Source organism: Pongo pygmaeus, chromosome 4, assembly GCF_028885625.2.
Source record: "Pongo pygmaeus isolate AG05252 chromosome 4, NHGRI_mPonPyg2-v2.0_pri, whole genome shotgun sequence".
Lineage (NCBI taxonomy): Eukaryota > Metazoa > Chordata > Mammalia > Primates > Hominidae > Pongo > Pongo pygmaeus.
In genome coordinates this window covers 80,385,607-80,407,939 of record NC_072377.2, presented here as the reverse complement: position 1 = coordinate 80,407,939, position 22,333 = coordinate 80,385,607, and positions in this window count along the sequence as shown.

Genomic DNA, 22,333 nt, shown 5'->3' with positions numbered 1-22,333 from the left:
AGTCCCAGCCAGTCAGGAGGCTGAGGCAGGAGAATTGCTTGAACCTGGGAGGCAAAGGTTGCAGTGAGCTGAGATCATGTCATTGGACTCCAGCCTGGGTGACAGAGTGAGACTTTGTCTGATAAATAAATAAATAAATAAACAAATAAATAAATAAAAGCCAGGGGAGCAGCTCCTGCACGAGGTCACTCATCCTTGCATCTGGGCTGATGGTGAGAGGTAAGGCTGGGAACCAAAAAGGGCATTGGGAGAGGTCACAGAACCTGAAAAGCCGATAATGAGGAGGATGGAATGGGAGAGAGGGCTGGGGTCTGAGACACTTTCCAGGGCTCAGGCTTGTGTGGGCAGCTTCATTTGAGGACAGGAGCAAGGCAGATAATCCATCCTCAGGCTGAAGCGGCATTTATTCTGGGTTTTTCTCTTTTAGCAACAGTCCTCCTCCTGATTTTCTCACTTCTTCAGTACTCCCTCTTTTTATGGTCTTCGTTCTTTTTTTTGCCCAAAACCTGTTCAGAGCTTTTGCATCCTAAGCTACACAGCAATCTGAACTCATCTCTGTCTTTTCCCAGCACCTCCTCGTCATCCTTCCAGTTCGGGCACCTGGAGCTGCCAACATTCTTAGCTTCCTCTCAGCCAGACCTCTCCATTTCTACCTCCCATGCCGCTGCTCTCAAAGGTGCTGATGATGTCACACCTGGTGTCCCCTGGTGCAATCCAATGCCCTTACCTGGGAGTCATCCTGTCTGAGCCCTCTGGAGTATGTGACAGCCTCTCTTGGAAACTTGTCTCCCTTGGTCCTTACCACACCCTTTCTTCTGGTTTTCCTCCTTCCTCAAGGACTATGGGTCCCTTTTAGGACTCTCTTTTCTCTTCTACTGACCCTTAAATACAAATGTCCCCCTAAATTCTGGCCCTGATATTCTGCTCTTTTTGCTCTGCATTCTTTCCCCATGCAATCTCATCACCTCCATGGTTTTAACTCAGCCATGTGCTGACGACCTATTACTTTCAGCCCCAGGGTTGGGACCAGGATGTAAAATTTAAGGGAGTGCTAAAAAGATTGAGTAATAACAATAATTAATATGTTAATATAATATTGGAAAAAATGAAAAGTAATGCAAGAAAAATCCGTGATTAACAAAATATCACAATTTTCAGCTGGGCATGGTGGCTCATGCCCATAATCCCAGCACTTTGGGGGGCCAAGGCAGGCAGATCATGAGGTCAGGAGTTCAAGACCAGCCTGGCCAACAAGGTAAAACCCCGTCTCTACTAAAAATACAAAAAAATTAGCTGGGCATGGTGGCTGGCGCCTGTCGTCCCAGCTACTCGGGAGGCTGAGGCAGGAGAATCGCTTGAACCTGGGAGGCAGAGGTTGCAGTGAGCCAAGATTGTGCCACTGCACTCCAGCCTGGGTGACAGTGCAAGACTCCGTTTCCAAAAAAAGAAATCAGAATTTTCAGTAACGACAGGACCAGTAACAGTGTGGCACAGAGCCATATTGGAGCCTGTCCAAAAGGACAAATCAAGATTTTTTTTTCTTTTTTGAGACGGAGTCATGCTCTGTCACCCAGGCTAGAGTGCAGTGGCACGATCTTGGCTCACTGCAACCTCCACCTCCCAGGTTCAAGCAACTCTCCTCCCTCAGCCTCCCAAGTAGCTGGGATTACAGGTCCCCACCACCACGCCCAGCTAATTTTTGTATTTTTAGTAGAGATGGGGTTTCACCATGTGGGCCAGGCTGGTCTTGAACTCCTGACCTCAAGTGATCCTCCCACCTCAGCCTCTCAAAGTGCTGGGATTATAGGCGTGAGCCACCACACTCAGCTAATTTTTGTATTTTTAGTAGAGACGGGGTTTCACCATATTGGCCAGGCTGGTCTTGAACTCCTGACCTTGTGATCTACCTGCCTCGGCCTCCCAAAGTGCTGGGATTATAAGCGTGAGCCACCACGCCCAGCCTAATAATATTATTAATTATATATTAATTATAATTAATTATATAGTAACATCGATAATATATTTATATATTTATAAATATATTTATGTTTATATATTTATTATTACCATATTAATATTACCGATGTTTATAATATTAATATAATTAATTAATATTAAGTATATAATAATGTTTATATATTAGGTATAAATATAAATATATATTATATATACATATATATTTCAGACAGATTCTTGCTCTGTCACCCAGGCTGGAGTGCTAGAGTGCAGTGGCATGATCACCGCTCATGGCAGCCTAGACTTCCCCGGCTCAAGTGATCCCCGTACCTCAGCCTCCCAAGTAGCTGGGACTACAGGTGCACACCACCAGGCCCAGCTAATTATTTTTTATTTTTAGTAGAAATGAGATTTCCCTGTGTTGCCCAGACTGGCCTCAAACTCCTGAACACAAGTGATTCCCCTGCCTTGGCCTCCCAAAGAGCTGGGATTACAGGCCTGAGTCACCACACCTGGCCTGAAAACTATCTTTAACCTCTAAATAGAAGTTTGTAATATGCTTTCCGATTTGATAATTTGCTACCCTGGTAATGTTATAATCGATGTCTCCATTTTCCTAAATGGTCTATATAACTGAGGCAGGAGAATGGGGTCTGGAGACAGGGAACCTAGGGCTGTGTCAAGTCGACTTCCTAGAACTAAACTGAAAGGAAAACCCTAACTTTCCACCCCTAAGTAACAAAATGACCTACTCCCTTTGTAAACCCTCACCTTTTTAGTGTCGAGTTGCCTAGTTGCCGCAGATGGGAAATTGGCTGTCCTCAACAAATCGGACTGATTGCAGGTCCAGCCTTGGTTTGCAACTTTGTAACTTCACTCCAGCCTCTGAATGGTTGCTGTCCACAATCAGACTGATTTTTGGGAGTAGTCTTCGTTTGCATAGAAGTATAACTTTGTAACTTCACCCTAGCCTCTGACTAGCTGCTTTTTGCAACCAATCAGATGTTTGCACAGGAGTGTGACCTTTGTAACCATTTCAGCCTCTGTTTGGCTGCCTTCTGCAACCAATCAGATTGATTGTGGGCTACCATTTTATTTACATGAGGTGAGCATGAGGGGGCCAATGGGAAACTTCTAGTGGGTATTTGGACCCAAGAAGATTCTGTATCCGGGCCCTTGAGCTGCTGCTTGGCGCACTCCCACACTGTGGAGTGTGCTTTCATTTTCAATAAATTCCTGCTTTTGTTCTTTCGTTGCTTTGCTAGGCGTTTTGTCCAATTCTTTGTTCAAAATGCCAAGATCCTGGACAACTTGCAGTCACAACCGTCTATCGATGACACAAGGAATGAGGCCACAGAGGCCTACCTGGGGCACAAAGAATTGAGGTGGACGGAAGCTGGAAGCAGCTGCAGCCCAGCCTCTCCTGAGGGGACTGAATTCAGTAACAGGAGCCACCAGGCTCTGAGTGCTGTCTAGCAACACCCAAGGACCAGGATCCAAACAGCCAAGAGCAGAGAAACTCCACCTGGAAAGGTTCACTAAGTCCTTCTAGTAATGGGACCTTGAGGTTTTTAGGCCATTTTGCAGAAACTTAGGTGACATCTGAATGCTGTAGACCTGGCCGTTGTGAGATTGTTCAACTCTGCAGTCTGAGAGAATTCAAAGGAAAATACCTGGTTATCCCTAAATAATCTCTGAGCTGAACTGTTGGAAGACAGGCTGGAAGGGAAGCAAGGAGTGGGGTAGAGAGCTAGCCCAGAAAAGCATTTTAGGGTGTGGGTGTGTGTGTGCATATAGTGACACCTCATTTTTCAGTAACATTGGAAAAAAAGTCTTGTTTCAAATACAGGAATATTCACATAACTGAAGCTTACCCTTATGCGCTGGTGTAGATTAAGATTGTCCAACCCACAGCCCAGGGCAGCTTTGAATGGGGCCCAACACAAATTTGTAAACTTTCTTAAAACATTATGAGATTTTTTTTTTTGCATTTTTTTTTTTAAGCTCATCAGCTATTGTTAGTGTCAGTGCATTTTATGTGTGGCCCAAGACAGTCCTTCTTCTTCCAGTGTGGCCCAGGGAAGCCAAAGGATTGGACACCCTTCCTGTAGATTCTTCCAGAGGCGGATCTTGAGACAGGCTCTGCCTCTGGAAGAACGCAACTAGCTTACCTGGGATGTGCAGGAAGCACCTCTAGGGAAGTGGGGAAATGATAAAGGATGGGATAGCAGCCACTAAAGGCTATGCTACCAACCCAGTTAGCACAGTGGGTGACTGGAGCCTCACCTAGTTGGCCACTCTGGGAGGCTGTGTAAGATCTCACTCAAGGGGCATGGGAGCGAATGGATTTGCACACCAATGCCTGAGGGTTATTAGTGCTGCTCCCAGGGGAGCAGGGTGTGTTCATTCCCTGGCACTCTTGGGCTGCTGATGAGTGCAACTGTGTCCAGGAAATAAGCCTTCTGGTTTCAGAAAAACCTTCAGGTATGGATTTGGGCAGTTGAAAACCAGCCAGAGGATAATAAATCAGTGAGGTTCAAGGAATGTGAGCAGAGCACTGACAGTGTCTGTTGCATTTATTAATCCCCAGACTCACTTTAGACTCCTGAAATTTTCCAACACAGCACATGGAGCATAATTTAGTCCTTTCTTCACGGCTAAGCAGCATCATAATGAGCATCAGCCATTTTAACTTCCTTTGTTGCAGCTGCTAGCAAGGTGAGAGAATGGTTTGTTTTAAACCACAGGCCACTGAAACTTCTGAGTTTGTTTTATATTTCCAGTGAATACTATTGAAAGAATGAATAAATAATTTTCCATGTCAATACATGCATTTTGTTTTTCTTGAAATGAAAATTTAAATCATAGAGGTAAACATTTGAGTACATTCTCTCATAAAAGGTTTACCCAATACATTAAAGCAAACATTCCCTTTGACCCTGCCCATGAATCTCACTTTCCTAGAGGATAACAAAGCATAACAGTGATTTGGATATATTCTTCCCAACCGTGTTAAAGGTATCTGTACATATATATGTATACCTTTAGAAATATGTAGCTTTGTTTTTGTGTTGTATATAGATACATGTATATATCTATATTAAATCACTGTTTATACCGAAAACATTTTCATCACCCCAACATAAACTCTATATGCATTCAATTGTCTCATCCTTTTTCATTCTCATCTTATAGACGTGCCATAATTTATTGATGGACATTGAGGTTTCCAGTTTTTTCCTGGTGCAGACATTGCTCAAGGAAATATTTTGCGCTCTAGCCATTTTATGCATATGAAGATGTTTCTCTGTACATTCCCTCGAATTGAGGACAATTTAAACTCTTTCTTTGAAATTGTTATGCTCCTTATTTCCTTATTTTTTCTGGATGTTTTTCTGAAATGGATGTTGAAAGTGGAATTGGTGGGTTACAGAGAACGCAAGTCAACATTTTTGATAGAATAAAATTTCTTTCTGAAAAGGCTATATCCATTTATTCTCTTCAACTGAGAATGACAGCTTCCATTTCTCCATATCTTCACCCATATTGGATGTTATAAATCTTTTATTTTTGCCAATCAGGGTAAAAAAGAACTCATTTTAGCTGTTGAGATTGAACATATTTTCATATGATTATTAGTCATTTGTATTTCTTCTGTGAAATTCCTGTTCATACTTGATCTTATAAAAATATTTCTTTTCCATATTATTAGGTTTGGTCTTTCTTATTATTTATAGGCACTATCTGTTATGTTATTATGGCTATTAATATTTTCTCTGTTATATATGCCAGAAATAGTTTCTTCCATTCTATAGTTTGTCTTCTGAAAGTTGTTTATGGTTCTTTTTTGCCAGCTGGATGTTTTGAAAGCTTATTTAGTGAAATTTATCCATTTTATGGCTTCTTTGCTTAAGGAAGTCTATGCTATCCCAAAGTTATAATCACATTCACTTATGTTTTCTTTTAATTTGTCTGGAGTCTTGTTTTTCATGTTTGCCTCTTTTAATTAACCTAGAATTTATGTGGCAGCATAAAGTAAGGATCTAATTTTTTCTCCTCCCAAAATGCATAGCCAATTCTTTAATGCTTTTATTTATTTATTTATTGAGACAGAGTTTTGCTTTTGTTGCCCAGGCTTGAGTGCAGTGGCACTATCTTGGCTCACTGCAACCTCTGCCTCCTGGGTACAAGTGGTTCTTCTGCCTTAGCCTCCCGAGTAACTGGGATTACAGGCGCCTGCCACCGCACCCGCCTAATTTTTTCTATTTTTAGTAGAGATGGGGTTTCACCATGATGGCCAAGCTGGTCTCGAACTCCTGACCTCAAGTGATCCACCCACCTGGGCCTCCCAAAGGGCTGAGATTACAAGAGTGAGCCACCCCACCCGGCCAATGCTATTTATTTGTATCCTTTCACAATTAATATGGAATGCCTTATCAAAAAGTACACTCATGAAAATGGATCTACTTTTCAACCTCATTCTATTTGATCGATGTATTTGTATTTTCGTGTACATTTCTGAGTGCTCCTCTCTGCTTTTCATTGTTCTTCTGTCTCTCTTTTATATGTGGGTGTGGGTAGTGCTTCTGCCTCCAGCAGCATGGTTCCTTCTTAACAAGTAACTCTAGTCTGCTGGGAGCTAGAAAGCAGTGGATAATCGGGCTTGTATGTATTGTGGCCAAGAAGAAAAAGGATGGCAACACAGCCTACAAATGTCCTATAAGCATTCTGGAAACACAAGGTTTATCTTCCTCCTCAGAAGCCTTTTTTTTTTTTTTTTTTTCTGAGACAGGGTCTCACTTTGTCACCTAGGCTGGAGTGCAGTTCGATCTTGGCTCACTGCAACCTCTACCTCCCAGGCTCAAGCAATCCTCCTGCCTCAGCCTCCTGAGTTGCTGGGATTATAGGTGTGCACCACCACAACTGGGCAATTTTTTTGTATTTTTAGTAGTGATCGGTTTTTGCCATGTTGGCCAGACTGATCTCGAACTCCTGGCCTCATGCGATCCGCCTGCCTCAGCCTTTCAAAGTGCTCGGATTATAGGCATGGCACAGCTGGCCTTCTCATAAGCCATTTTTGCCTCTTCCTTGAAACTTGGCTGAGCATACATTGTTTGAAGAAGTAACTTTGGGATAAGCACAGGGTCTCACTTCTGATGTGCTCAAAGGGATTCCTTATACTCAAGTGCATTTGCCTTCTTGACTGAGGCCCAGGCAGGGCACCCACCACCTGTAGTCACTGCAGAGATGTTTAAGGGAGCCTAAGAGGGCCAAATAAAGAGAGACTGACTTGGTTAAAGGCAAAGTGGAAAGGACACACCTACGTGGCGAAGACACATTTTAGAGAATCATAAGAGCCAACTGTAAAGCCGTGTGGTTTGACTGTGGACTTCTGGAAAGTCACAGGAACAGACTCCACAGGCATCCTGAAAGAGGTATCCAGAAAGAGGGTTTCATCCGTGAAAGAGGCTCGGGCATCTGCTGGGCCGTGAACCCTTTACTCTTCTCAGGGTGACAGCAGCAGCTGCCAGCAGAGCAGGCAGTCTTCATGATGTTTTCCAAACCCGTCAGGTCACAAGAACCACGTGGAGCACTTGCTCAACATAGAGATTCCAGATGCCAGCTGCAGACTCCTGAATCAGCATCTCCAGAGAGAGGCCTGGGCACCTCTGTGCTTCACACACACCCCGGGTGACCCTTTCAGCCTGGCACACCAGGGAAATGATGGAATGAGGGTAAAGGCAACCTTCAAAGCAGATTGAACTCAGCTGGGTAGTGATGCTGCTCATGCGGGTAACTCCTACATCCAGAATGAAGTGAAGGGAGGTCATTCCTAGCATGGGGCTTGCCAGGGCCTGCAGCATCTTTGAGAGCCCAAGGAAACACTAATGAAACCAGACTTGTTTAAAGTGAACCTCATAGCCCACGGTGGACTTATGTATAACACTTCTTCTTAGATTTGCTGTAGAGCAATGATTCCCAGTTGAGTAGGAATTAGAATGAGGGAGGAGAAAGGAATGGTGTAGCTGAAAAATACTGCATTTTTCCAACTAACTAGTGTAGTTGGAAAAACATTCTCATTAGAAATTGCTTTGATTTGTTTTAAATCAAAAGTAATTTACTTTGAAATGTATGAGATGTTAAAGCAGTGTGAGATTTTAATGTTTCTCAAAAAGGAATATGAGTGTAAGATGTTTGAGAGGACCTGTGGTTGACTGGGATAAACCAAGAACTACAAGTCAGATTTGCTTGGGTCATCTGTAGAATGGTAGGGACCTCCTAAATCTCACCCTCTCCTGGCCCCTGCCTCCTGGTTGGCCCTCTCCAGCCCATCCCTCCTCTGCCATCTTTCTAAAACTCACATCACAAGTCAATAACCACCTTGACATTGTTGAAAGGTTTACTGCTACCTATGAGATAAAATCCAAACAAATTTAAGTGTGGCCCTCAAGATCCTTCTGTCTGGCCCTACCCTAAATTTCCAGCTGTACCTCCTGACCTTGCTTGCCATGTGTACTTTGTTCCTGCAGCAGCAGGCTGCTGAAGTTACCCAAACATGGCCCCACTTTGGAACCTTTGCATATGCTGCGCATTTCTCCACTGATCTATCTGCAGATCCAGCTCCTCATCCAGATGCCTTTACATTAAGCCTCTCCCATGTCCCATGCGCCTGGCAGAATAAATTGTTTCCATTTCCCAAAACAAGACATTTGTTGATTGACATAGAAGTCAGAGTGGGGTCTTGGGCAGGGGCAGTGGAGTCTGAAAGTCATCTGTCCATTTGTCTGGTCCTGCCCCAAGACAAGCACAGCTGATTAGGGGATTCCTTCCTTCCTTTCTCCCCTCCATCTTTCTTTCCTTCCTTCCTTTCTTTCCTCTTTTTCTTTTTTCTCTTTTTCTACCTTTCTGTCTCTCTTTCTATCGTGGTAAATAGACAAAACATAAATTTTAACATTTTAAAGGTAAAGTCATGGGCATTAAGAACATTCACAGGGTTGTATAATCATTTCCACCATCCATCTCCAGAACTTTTTCATCTTTCTCAACTAAAACTCCATACCCGTTAAACAATAACTACCCCTGCTCGTCTCCCCCAGCCCCTTATATTTTTTCATCTCTATAAATTTGTCTACTCTGGGTATTTCATATAAGTGAAATTTGCAATATTTATTCTTTTATGTCTGGCTTACTTCACTTAGCATACATATTCAAGGTTCATCCATGTTGTGGCAGGTCTCAAAATTGTATTCTTTTTCATGGCCAAATTATGTTTCACTGTGTGTGTATACCACATTTTGTTTATCCATTCACACACTGTTAGACATTTGGGGTGTTTCCACCCTTTGGCTATTGTGAATAATGCTCTTATGAACATGGATATACAAATATCTGTTTGAGTTTCCACTTTCAATTATTTTGAGTATATACTTAGGGGTGGAATTGCTGGATCATATAGTGATTCTACATTTAATTTTTTGAGGAACTGTCATATTGTTTCCTGTAGTGGCTACCCTGTTTGACATGCCTACAAGAAATGTGCAAAGATTCCAATTTGTCCACATCCTTGTCAACATATGATTTTATTGTAGTTTTCTTTTCTTTTTTTTTTTTTTTTTTGAGACAGAGTCTCGCTCTGTCGCCCAGGCTGGAGTGCAGTGGCGTGATCTCGGCTCATTGCAAGCTCTGCCTCCCGGGTTCACGCCATTCTCCTGCCTCAGCCTCCCGAGTAGCTGGGACTACAGGCGCCTGCCACCACGCGCAGCTACTTTTTTGTGTTTTTAGTAGAGACGGGGTTTCACCGTGTCAGCCAGGATGGTCTTGATCTCCTGACCTCGTGATCCGCCCGCCTCCGCCTCCCAAAGTGCTAGGATTACAGGCGTGAGCCACCGCACCCAGCACTATTGTAGTTGTTTTTTAATAATAGCTATCTTAATGGGTGTGAAGTGATATCTCACTATGATTTTGATTTGCAATTCCCTAATGATTGGTGATGTTGAGTCTTTTTTATTAAAAACTTCTATTTTATTGGGGTAAAATTTATGTACAAAAAACTGCACCCATTTTAAATTCAAAGAATTTTGAAAAATGTATATATATCTACGTAACTACCATCACAATAAAAATATGTAACATTTTGGCTGGGCACAGTGGTCCATGCCTGTAATCCCAGCACTTTGGGAGGCTGAGGCAGGCAGATCACTTGAAGTCAGGAGTTCAAGACCAGCCTGGCCAACATGATGAAACCCTGTCTCTACTGAAAATACAAAAATTAGCTGGGCATGGTTGTGGGGACGTGTTATCCCAGCTACTTGGGAGGTAAGCAGGAGAATTGCTTGAACCCAGGAAGTGGAGGTTGCAGTGAGCCAAAATCATGCCACTGCACTCCAGCCTGGGTGACAGAGCGAGACTCTGCCTCAAAAAAAAATGAAAGTCTCCACTACAGTCTCCGCCTCCCGAGTTCCACCGATTCCCCTGCCTTAGCCTTCCGAGTAGCTGGGATTAAAGGTGCACACCACCATGCCCGGCTAATGTTTTTTTTTTGTTTTTTGTATTTTTAGGGGGTTTCGCCATTTTGGCCAGCCTGGTCTCGAACTGCTGATCTCATGTGATTCTCCTGCCTTGGCCTCGCAAAGTGCTGGGATTACAGGCGTCAGCCACCGCGCCCAGCCAGCGTCATGGTTTTATAATGATGGAAGAAAAAACCTTAGACAAATTACACCGAACAGAGTTACACTGAGCAAAGAGTGATATGGGATTTGCGAATCGGGCAGCCCCTAAAGCACATAGGTTCAAAGAGGCTCCAGCGCAGAACCGCCTGGTGGAAGATTTATGCACAGCAAAAGGAAACCGACACAGAGAAAACAGAAGTGAGGTACAGTAACAGCTGGATTGGCCACAGCTCGGTGTTTGGCTTATTTGAACACGGTTTGAACAGCTAACTGCCTTCAATTGGCCAAAACTTAGTGACTGGCACAAGAGTAGGTTATATTCTATTAACACATTCAGTAAGATTACAGTTTGTTATGTAGGGAGAAACATTTAGGGCCAACTTAAAATATGTAAGGAGGCCGCTTTGGGCTAAACTTAATTCAACAATAACAACCCACTCTTGAAGGAACATTCCCATGAGAACTAATCTAGTCTGGAGAGCAAGAACTCACTACTGGGAGAATGGCACCAAGTCATCCATGAGGGATCCACCCCGAAGACCCACACACCTCCCAATACACCCACCTCTCAACACGGCCACATTGGGAACCATGTTTTGATGGGGACAAGCTCAAACCATATCATCTAGGATATGCTTGTCTCATACTCAAACCTCTAAAACAGATTCCAACCTAACTGTATGCATAGACTCATTGAGCTATGGCCTGATCACTGAGTGTCGCCAAGTCTTACTTCTCTCTTTCTATCAGAGAGAAATGCTGCATTTTCCAGTTACTGCCTATCAGCCAATAGGACTAAATGTGAGTGGGTCAAGAAATGTTAACTGTCTAAGTAATTCCACATGCATATTAAAGTATTTGAAAATTCTAGTTAAAAGGTTACTTTTTAAAGATCAGGATGAGGCTACTGATAGCATCAGAGTCAGTGTCATCTTAAGAAACAAAGTTTATTTCTTAAAATAAGCAAATAGCAATTGAAATTAAGTTAAATGGAAAGCAGAAACCAGAATCACCCCTGACATTTGTTTCATAAACCTTTCATAAGGGTCACTTTGTAAGCACGACTATTCTGATTTTAAAAAGGCAAAGAGTTAAATCAGTATAGAATACTAAAAATAATCTCAAAAAACATGTTGACATAAAAGAATGAAAACTGTACTTGATCACACTGTTTTTCTGAAAGTGGCTTGTTAGTACATCAGCACCCCTGCTGGAGGAGGTAAAATTTTCAATTAAAATGGCACTTTTCTTTGGTACAACTTGAAACATTCTATTTCCTGTTTCCTCAGATATTCTCCCAGAGTCATTATCCATCTTTTTCTTTTTTTTTAACTTTTATTTTTATATAAAAGTAGAGACAAGGTCTCACTGGGTTGCCCAGGTTGGCCTCAAACTCCTGAGCTCAAGCAATCCTCTGGACTCAGCCTTCCAAAGTGCTGGAATTATAGACATGAGCCACCATACCCCACCTGTTTTTCTCATTTCACATATGACAGTGGAAAGGTATATGCTGACTGACTGGGTGTAGGTCCCAGGTCTTTGAGATGTTTTCACAATTCTTCTGTTGACCTTAGAAATATATACATAAATGACTGGGTGCAGTGGCTCACGCCTGTAATCCCAGCACTTTGGGAGGCCAAGGTGGGCGGATCGCTTGAGATCAGGAGTTCGAGACCAGCCTGGCCAACATAGCAAAACCCCATCTCTACTGAAAATACAAAAATTAGCTGGGCAGGGTGGCGGGAGCCTGTAGTCCCAGCTACTTGGGAGACTGAGGCACAAGAATCCCTTGAACCCGGAAGGCAGAGGTTGCAGTGAGCTGAGATCGTGTCACCACACTCCAGGCTGGGCAACAGAGTGAGACTCCACCCCCCAAAAATATAAATATATATATACAACTGAAAAATCTTCAGAAAACAAGGACAGTTTTATAAAAGTACAATACTTGAACACTAAGCCAAGTATTATTATTGTAATGAATTTTCAGTCATTATGTACAGTAGATTTTGGTGATAGCCTCATTCTTCATCACTCCCTATAGCCATGGCCTTGCATGTGACATTGAAATTCCTTTCACTAAAGAGGCAATGTCTATTTTTCCATCGCCTTAAAACTGGGATGGCCTGTGTCTTGCTTTGGTCAGTAGACTGTGACTGCGGTGAGAACATGCCAATCCCAGTCTTACACTTCCCGATGTCCAGCATGCTTTCTCTTATCTCTAACACCTCGGCCATTGCCATGGGAATGTGCCAGGATTAGTGTACTTGAAGATGAGAGACATATGGAACCCAGTAAGTCACCCCAGTCATCCCAGTCCAGGCCTTCCTAAATCAGCCAATAGATCCCCAGACACATCATCAGGACTACCTAGCTGGCTATCCCAGAATATTAGCAATAAATGCTTGTTGTTATATGCCTCTGGGGTTTTGTGTAGTTTGTTATGCAGCAAATATCTAACTGAGATCTTTACAGCAAAAGGAGTTTTTAAAACTGAAAGATACCATTAAAAAATAAAATGGCTTATTGTGGGTGCGGTGGCCCACGCCTGTAATCCCAGTACTTTGGGAGGTGGAGGCGGGGGGATCACTTGCGGTCAGGAGTTCGAGACCAGCCTGGCCAATAAGGTGAAACTCTGTCTCTATTAAAAATACAAAAATTAGCCAGGCATAGTGGCACACGCCTGTAGTCCCAGCTACTCGGGAGGCTGAGGGAAGAGAATTGCTTGAGCCTGGGAGGCAGAGCTTGCAGTGAGCCAAGATCATGCCACTGCACTACAGCCTGGGCAACACAGCAAGACTCCGTCTCAAAAAAAAAAAAGCTTATTGTATACTCTCTTTTAGCTTTCCTGCCAAAAGTAATAATGAGTTTCCAGATTGTTTTTTTAAATAGATTCAACACCATACTCAAGAAGCTGTTAACTGTGGTTGTCTTCCAGGAGATGACAGAAATGGAAAGGGTGATTTTTCACTGTATATCCTTTTGTTCTTTTGAAATTTGAACCATATGAGTGTTAACTATTAAAAAAATACAATAAAAACCCTACATGAATACAGGGCATTGACTTGTATTTCTAGAGGAGAGGAGGGACAAGGCAGAGTAAGTGACAGAGACAATTCTTTGTAAGGCTAAATCTTTCAGTGGATATAGTCAGATATTTAGGGTCAATATCTAGGGGGTTATAGCTAAAGAATACTAATATTCCAATAACTTTACTGAGAGACATGATAATATACAGGTCAACTCTGAAAAACTTTAGCATTTTGACAAATAAACTGTGGTTTACTAGGTTAGAGATTTCGTCTAAAAACTAGATCCATGGTTCTCAAAATTTGGTGTGCATAAGAATCACCCCCAGCTCTTGTTAAAAATGCAGATGATCCAGGTCCTATCCCAAGCATTCTGGTTTTAGGTCTGGGATGGAGACCAAAAACCTGCATTATAACAAGCAGCTCAAAAGACTTTTGTGGACTCCATTTCCAGAAGCACTGAATGTAGTCACCGCTGGGTGGTTCAATCGACTACTGAAGCTGCCTTCATCATACAGAAGCAACAAGTCTATGGATACCAGCTTCAGTCTCACCATGTAAGAGACCATTTAATAATTGTAAGAAAATGAATAAGTGAAATTAAGGATCCAACATGGGTCAAATAATGCAGAAATTAAATAAAGCTCAAGTATGTTTTAAAAAGAGCTTATAGGATAATTAATCAGATTTTTAAAATACTGAATAATAGAATGTGGGTTACACACATTCATTAATTTCAAGAATAAGAGGACTAACATAACTATGCAATAAAATCAGTCAAAGTTTTTGTTTTGTTTTGCAAAAATAATATTTGCTGCTTGATGAGGAAATACGAATTCCAGAAGAAAACAAATGAATAGCCCTTTTGGCATAAGTATAAAGACTATCAGAGTAAAAAGTCGTGCTCTGGTTATGTTGACAGAATGCTGTACTGAATGTTCTGGTAACTGCTGGGGACAAATAGAAACATTTCTGGCTTCAGAGTATAGCTAATGACTTTTTTTTTTTTTTGAGACAGAGTCTCGCTCTGTCACCCAGGCTGGGCTCACCACAACCTCCATCTCCAGGGTTCAAGCGATTCTCATGCCTCAGCCTCCTAAGTAGCTGGGATTACAGGTGTGAGATACTGTGCCTGGCCATGGCTAAAGATATTTTTATGTTTTTGAGAATTTCAGAGTTCCACAAGATATTTTGGGAGAATCTTGAAGATGTCAAGTATATGTAGCATCATATGATTTCCTAACACTTTTATTTCCTGCTTGAATAATATATTGAGGCACAAAATACTAATTGTGGCTAGGAGATGCTCAGAAAGATTTGTTTGTTTTTTCAGATTATTTTACTTTTGTTTTAATGTGGGTTGCTTTTTTGCTAGAGAGGCAGTACATACTCAGGAAAGAGAGAAGTAGAAAATACTTTAAAGGAAACAAAAATGCCCCAATTGCCAAAATGCAAGTTTAAACATCTTGGTATATTTCTCATTAGTCTTTGCCTTGACTTAGACCTATTTTTCCCCATCTTGTTGGTTTTGTACTGCTTGTGTATCATTGCATTTTCTTTTTGAAAAAATTAAACATTTTGTAGGTTGCCTGTTCACTCTGATGGTAGTTTCTTTTGCTGTGCAGAAGCTCTTTAGTTTAATTAGATCTCATTTGTCAATTTTGGTGATACCATCTTACACCAGTTAGAATGGCAATCATTAAAAAGTCAGGAAACAACAGGTGCTGGAGAGAATGTGGAGAAATAGGAACACTTTTACACTGTTGGTGGGACTGTAAACTAGTTCAACCATTGTGGAAGTCAGTGTGGCGATTCCTCAGGGATCTAGAACTAGAAATACGATTTGACCCAGCCATCCCATTACTGGGTATATACCCAAAGGATTATACATCATGCTGCTATAAAGACACATGCACACATATGTTTATTGTGGCACTATTCACAATAGCAAAGACTTGGAACCAACCCAAATGTCCAACAACGATAGACTGGATTAAGAAAATGTGGCACATATACACCATGGAATACTATGTAGCCATAAAAAATGAAGAGTTCATGTCCTTTGTAGGGACATGGATGAAACTGGAAACCATCATTCTCAGCAAACTATCGCAAGGACAAAAAACCAAACACTGCATGTTCTCACTCATAGGTGGGAACTGAACAATGAGAACACATGGACACAGGAAGGGGAACATCACACTCCGGGGACTGTTGTGGGGTGGGGGGAAGGGGGAGGGATAGCATTAGGAGATATACCTAATGCTAAATGACGAGTTAATGGGTGCAGCACACCAACATGGCACATGTATACATATGTAACAAACCTGCACATTGTGCACATGTACCCTAAAACTGAAAGTATAATAAAAAAAAGAATAAAGTAAAACTATCCGAGTTTAAAAAAAAAATTAAACATTATAAGCACTGCTCTGTGCTGTTACATACACTTAAAACGTCTCATTGTTAAAGGGTATAAGTTTCTGGAGAAGTCCTTTAAAATTACACATCTAGAGGAGTTTTGCCTTCTGCTAATATGCAAATAAGGCTGCTATTAACAACCAGAAGTCTATTACTTTTTTTGATGTTATTTATAATTATTTCTTGATAGATTCCCAGAAGTCATACAACTGGGTCAAATGTTATGAACATTTAAGGATGATGACATTTTGTCAAATTGCTTTCCTAAAGCGTGTCCACCGACATTATCTTACCCTTTCTGGTATTCATATTATTTTCCTTATTTCCTCCATTCCTTCTATAATACTTATTAGGGAGTTGTTTTAGCCATCATAGAAAAAGATCATTGTTAATTGGACACGAGCCAGTGTTATCTTGTTTTAAATTGCAGCTATTTGATTATTGCTGAGATGTAACATTTTTCCCCACGTTGGCTAACAAATTGTAGTTTTTCTTTCATCATTTAGTTTTTTTAATCAACTTGTAAGAGGGCTTCTATAATGACGAATTTACTCCAGGTTTACTGAATGTGCTGTAAATGTGTTCCCAGAGTTGATTAACAAAATCTTTGGTTTTCCCCAGGCACAGTGGAGTCATGGATCCTCTGATGATGATCCCTGGGCTGACTCATTTGCCTTTGGGTTTGCAAAGCTTCTCATTCCAGCTCCATCAAGACTGAAGCTCCTGAATGCTAAGTAGCACCCTAGTGCTTCCCTGAGGTCACCATTTTTCAGCCAGACCCAGAGACAGGAAAAATATCCACAGCTGCTTTCTGGTAACAAGGCGCTGCCGCTGTCTGCTGGGCACTATCTTTAAAAAATGGGAGTTGCCACTTTAAACCCCCAGTGTCTTCTGAAATGGTTTTATGTATCAGATTAGAGCCATTTAAGCTATCTTTTTCCCTAGAAAAGAACCAAAGAAGGGAGAAAGAGGAGAGGAAGCATACAGCAAGATAGATATCACCTACAACAAATTTTGATTAAGAACCTATGCTGCCACTACATTAAAAATTGCCCCAATTTTCTCAGAATAAAAAAAAATTGTCTCAGAAAATGATTTTAAGAATATGAGAACTGATTTTCTGAATCCCTGGACCTGCAGCCTAGCCAAATTTTGCCTCAGGGCTATCTCTGAGAGCCCTGCTATTCAAAGTATAGTCCAAAAGGAGCAACTTCAACTTTACCTGGGAAGTTGTTACACAGGCAGACCCAGCCTCAGACCAGTTGCAGCAGACTCTGGTAATTTGTATGCATGTTAAAGTTTGAGAAGCAGACAGATCACAACTCACTGTAACTTTGAACTCCTAGGCTCAAAGGATCCTCCTGTCTCAGCCTCCTGAGTAGCTGGGACTACAGGCATGTGCCACCACACCCAGCTAATTCTTAAATTTGTTTTAACAGGGTCTTGCTATGTTGCTCAGGCTGGTCTCAAACTCCTGGCATCAAGCGATCCTCCTGTCTTCACCTCCCAAAGTGCTGGGATTACAGATGTGAGCCACTGCATCTGGCCAAGAAGCACTATTTTCTTTTCTTTTTTAAAAAAACTTTTACTTTAGGTTCAGGGGTGCATGTGCAGGTTTGTTATATAAGTAAATTGTGTGTCTTGGGGGTTTGGTGTACAGATTATTTCATCACCCTGGTAATAAGCATAGTACTCGATAGGTGGTTTTTCAGTCCTCTCCTTCTCATCCTCCACCCTCAAGTAGGCCCTGGTATCTGTTGTTCCCCTCTTTGTGTCCATGTGTACTCAATGTTTAGCTTTCACTTATAAGTGAGAACATGTGGTATTTGGTTTTCTGTTTCTGCGTTAGTTTGCTTAGGATAATGGCCTCCAGCTCTATCCATGTAGCTGCAAAGAACATGATCTTGTTCTTTTTTATGGCTGCGTCGTATTCCATGGTGTATATGTACCACATTTTCTTTATCCAGTCTACCATTGGTGGGCATTTAGGTTGATTCCATAGCTTTGCTATTGTGAATAGTGCTGCAATGAACACCTGTGTGCATATGTCTTTATGGTAGAATGATTTCTATTCCTTTGGGTATATACCCAATAATGGGATTGCTGGGTTGAATGATAATTCTGTTTTAAATTATTTGAGAAATCACCACACTGCTTTCCACAACGGCTGAACTAGTAATTTACATTCCCACCAGCAGTATATAAGCTAAGAAGCACTTTTCAAAAACAGTGGTATTGTTGATCTAAAAGGAAGATGCTGAGTCAAAATTAATATAAGTAGAGAGTTTATTTGGGCCAAGCTTGAGGACTGCAACCCAGTGTATATTGAAGTGTATATTCAAGTTGTCCTGAATATACAATCTGATTAGCAGCAGTTGCATGTGAATGTTTATAAAGGAAAAGAGGCAGTTCCTAAGTTGTTGATCAAAATTTACATTAAAATAACATAAGCTGTTGATTGGATACACATTGTTCTTTGTATCACAGACTCCAGGAACATGAAGATAACAGGGAAGGAAGTTAGTCAGGAACAAAATGCCTTTTTTTTTTTTTTGAGATGGAGTCTCTCTCCGTTGCCCAGGCTGGAGTGGTGCCACCTTGACTCACTGCAACCTCTACCTCCTGGCCTCCTGGGTTCAAACGATTCTCCTGCCTCAGCCCCCCGAGTAGCTGGGATTTCATGAGCATGCTGCCATGCCTGGCTAATTTTTGTATTTTTAGGAGTGTAGGGGTTTCACCATGTTGACCAGGCTGGTCTCAAACTCCTGACCTCAAGGGATCCTCCCGCCTCGGCCTCCCAAAGTGTTGGGATGACAGGCATGAGCTACCACACCACCAGGAACAAAATGACTTTAAATAATTGCCCACAGGCATGGGGGGTGGTCGGTAGGGGGAGGGTATGTGCTGGGGGCGTGACCGAAGTCCCCTACTCCCGTCTCTCTGGGCCTGATAAATTTTGCACACCTCACATAGCTCAGACTGCTGAGGGATTTTTTCATTTCTTAGTATCAACCCTGGTTTACACATCGAATCTTCTGAGGAGCTTGAAAACAATATCAATGTCCAGGCCCCGCCCCCAGAGATTGGCACTGGAATTGTTTGGAAGCTCTCCAGTGATTCTATGCACAGCCAGAGTTGAGAACTGATTGTTTCTTTTCTTTTCTTTCTTTTTTTTTTTTTGAGACAGTCTTGTTCTGTTGCCCAGGCTGGAGTGCAGTGGTGCCATCTCGGCTCACTGCAGCGTCTGCCTCCTGGGTTCCAGCAGTTCTCCTGCCTCAGCCACCCGGGTAGCTGGGATTACAGGCATGTGCCACCATGTCTGGCTAATTTTTGTATTTTTAGTAGAGACAGGGTTTCACCATGTTGGCCAGGCTGGTCTCGAACTGCTGACCTCAGGTGATCCGCCCGCCTTGGCCTCCCAAAGAGCTAGGATTACAGGCGTGAGCCACCACGCCTGGCCAACTGATTTAGTTTCTAAAACTTGTTACAAGGCAGAGCTGATAAAATTCTAAATCTGAGGTCTTCAAATTTTGTGCTTCCTAACTAAACATTAAGTATTAGGATTAAATCCCAAAGTCAGTTAGCTCCTGGAGGATGGGAATATATTATTTGTCTTGTTTTTTTAAAAATATGTGTCAGCTAGTTTCAAGAGCAACTAGATATCTCAGGATAGGAAACAAAACAACAAAAATAGATATCAAATGATTATGGTTTTGCTCATGAATGCATCTCAGTATTGGACAGCCCACCCTTCGTGGTGTTTTCACTTCCTTGGATGGGTCACATAGCAGCACACCAAAATGACCTGCAGATATAGTCATTAAGATAGGCAAAACAGCCAGACTGGCCCTGCCACCATGCAGGCTACTGTAGATGCAGCTTTCTTTTCTTTTCTTTTTTTTTTGAGATGGAGTTTCGCTCTTGTCATCCAGGCTGGATGGTACAATCTCGGCTCACTGCAACCTCTGCCTCCTGGGTTCAAGCAATTCTCCTGCCTCAGCCTCCTGAGTAGCTGGGATTACAGGTGTGTGCCACCACACCTGGCTAATTTTTGTATTTTTAGTAGAGACAGGGTTTCACCATGTTGGCCAGGCTGGTCTCAAACTCCCGACCTCAGGTGATCCACCCGCCTCGGCCTCCCTAAAGTGCTGGGATTACAGCAGTGAGCCACCGTGCCCTGGCCAGATGCAGCTTTCAAAGCTCATCTCCTTACTGCTTATGAGTCATTTCCTGAAGTGATAAACACACAGCCTGCTGGGTTGAAACCATACATGCTGTGTTATCTGAATTCTGAGATGCTACTGAATTTGACCTCTGGTTTTCCATGTGTTTCCATAAGACTAGCATGCAATCAACAGTCCCCATGACAACAAACTTGGAGCTTGAGTTTCACTTTACAGGAATGCCACCATGGGTAGAATCTGCTGCTGTTCTGAATTGTCTCTTGGTCTTCTGGTCTGAAACTTTGCTCAGCAAGCACCTCTCTATTTCCTTTACACAGCAGCTGGCTGAAGATCAGACCTCATACCGAGCTTCCTGTTCTGTGGACCACACCATACCTGATGACTTGAATCAGTATCTTTTCTTTTCTTTTTGTGACAGGGTCTCACTCTGTCACCCAGGCTGAAGTGTAGTGGCGCCATCTTGGCTCATTGCAACCTCTGCCTCCCAGGCTCAAGCCATCCTCCCACCTCAGCCTCCCAAGTAGCTGGAACTACAGGCATGAGCCATCACGCTTGGCTAATTTTTGCATTTTTCGTAGAGACGGGGTTTTGCCATGTTGCCTAGGCTGGTCTCGAACTGCTGGGCTCAAACCATTCATCCGCCTTAGCCTTCCAAAGTGCCAGGATAATAGGCATGAGCCACTGAGCCTGGCCGTTGAATCAGTTTCTTGCTCCAAGACTTGGAACCCCTCAGCTCTGAAACAGCCAGAAACCCAGAGTGGTGCCTGCAGCTGTAAGCCAACTCTTTACCCCTGTTTGCTTTTATGCTTTTATAATAATTACCAGTTTCTCTGTTTTCTTCAAGTCAATAAAGTTGGGAAATCTTGGATAAAGGCAGTGGTTTTCAAACTCTTTTGCTCAGAACACCTTATTGAGCACGAGCAAATTAAATTTATTTTTTTGAGGACCAGCAAAGAGCCTTTGTTTATGTGGGTTGCATCCATTGGTGTGCTGGAGTCAACTTGTACCTGCGCACAAGAATTCAACATTCAGGAAATTTGTCAAGCCAACTGTTAAACAGTTGGGAGCTTGAAACTGGAAAAGAAGGGAGTATTCACACCATCAAAATCGGCAAATGCTAGTTTGCCAGATCAGGCTTTTTTTCTTTTTGTGGAGATCCTGTTTAGCAGCACATCACTGACTTTTTTTCTTTTTCATTTTTTGAGACAGTCTTGCTCTGCTCTGTCGTCCAGGCTGGAGTGCAGTGATGCCATCTTGACTCACTGTAACCCCCGCCTCCCAGGCTCAAGTGATTCTCGTGCCTCAGCCTCCCAAGTAGCTGGGATTACAGATGTGCACCACCACACCCGGCTAAGTTTTTTACTTTTAGTAGAGATGGGGTTTACCTATGTTGCCCAGGCTGGTCTCGAACTCCTGGCCTCTTGATCTGCCTGGCTTGGGCTTCCAAACTGTTGGTATTACAGGTGTGAGCTACTGCATCCTGCTGCCAATGATTTTATCTACTGATATTTTCCATATTAGACATTAAAATGGAGAACTTTTGAAAACATCTATTTCAGCTAAAAATGACAATAAACCCATTACATGTTAAAATAAATACTATATTTTTCATAATTTTTTCCCAAAACAATAATCTAAGGAGGAGAGTTGCATTGTTTTACATTTTTGCAATCTCTTTAATGACTCGTGTAATAGGAGACAGTCAGATTTTCATCTCTGCTTCTGCATTCAATCTGTTGCACTTTCACATGTTGTGTAGCTTCTGGAAAACTCATCTGTCCACTTGTGAGAGAATCAGACCAAAAAAGGCAAATAATATCTTGGTATTTGAAGAGAGTTTGACCTTGCAGATCTCCTGAGAGTCTCAGGAACTCTGAGATTAATTGCATTGGAGAATTTCTCCTCTCTTCTCACATTGCAGCTCACTTAACCACACCTCGTTCACAAAACACAGTTAGGTTTATCCTGTGGTCAATTACTCTTCACACACATTTGGTATAGTAGTTTTGAAAGGCATAGCCACAAAACAGGCTAATTATGCCAGGAAATTACCGTTGGTGAACTGTTTTTCCCCTTA